Below are 1,004 nucleotides of genomic sequence, written 5' to 3'. Positions count from 1 at the left end.
CTGGCAGAATTTAATATGACATCTCCACAGATGTAGTCTTCCTTTAAATTAAAGGCACCAATAACTGTTTCTGGTCAAGAAGCTCACTGCATTTCAGCGTGAAGCAGTTTGGTCTTTACATTCAATTTAAACATCTTGAAATTGAGATTTCTAAGTGATGTGTATTTTTTTACATTTCGTGTTTTTCACAATGTACTGAGCCCATTTGTTTTCACTTTCTCAAGTGTTTAAAAGTACAATATGTTTTAATAAAAATCACAAATTTGCCAGTGGGGGGAAAAATGATTGGCAGCAAAAGGGTAAATTGACACAAGTACAATTGTAAATTAAAACATCTCTACCTTGTTAACAGAACAAGTTAGGCAAATAACAAAGACTCAGGGCATTAACTTGCTCTAGTTAAGATTACCAACAACTTCCATACTGCAAAATCCAATAGTGGATTCTTAGTCTTTAGCTTATCTGAGTTCTCTCAGTAACATTTGATGTGATCAGTCTCTTTTCCTTGAAACATTTTCCTCACTTTGTATCCAGACTCTCTTCCAACCTCATCAGCTGTTTCACCTCAATCTTCTTTGCTGTGTCCTAACTCCTTGATCTCTAAATGTTGGAGTGTCCCAGAACTGTTCTTCCTTGACCTAAATTCGCTCTCTAGGTAATCTCTTCCAGACTCAGTGCATTAAATGCCATCTAGATGTTGACAACACAGGTTTATAGCTAAAGCCTGATTTCTTCCTCAACTTCCAGGCTCTTACGTGAGCTTCCTCTCTCGCGTCTCCATGCTGATCATGTATAGACAACACAAGCTTAGCACATTACAAATTGAATGAATCTACTCCTTGTCCCAAACTTGCACCTCTGTCTTGTCAATCTGTCTGTTTTTATGAGCCAGACATTTTAGATTTATTGATGACCCCTCTCTCTTTCTTGCATGTCACCCACACGTTCAAGCTATGAGCAAAGCTTATCAGCATCCAGAATTTGACTGTTTCTCAATACTTCTT

The sequence above is a fragment of the Cebus imitator genome, unplaced genomic scaffold (assembly GCF_001604975.1).
Source record: "Cebus imitator isolate Cc_AM_T3 unplaced genomic scaffold, Cebus_imitator-1.0 Scaffold480, whole genome shotgun sequence".
In the NCBI taxonomy this organism is placed as follows: Eukaryota; Metazoa; Chordata; class Mammalia; order Primates; family Cebidae; genus Cebus; species Cebus imitator.
This window is presented reverse-complemented; position numbering follows the sequence as displayed.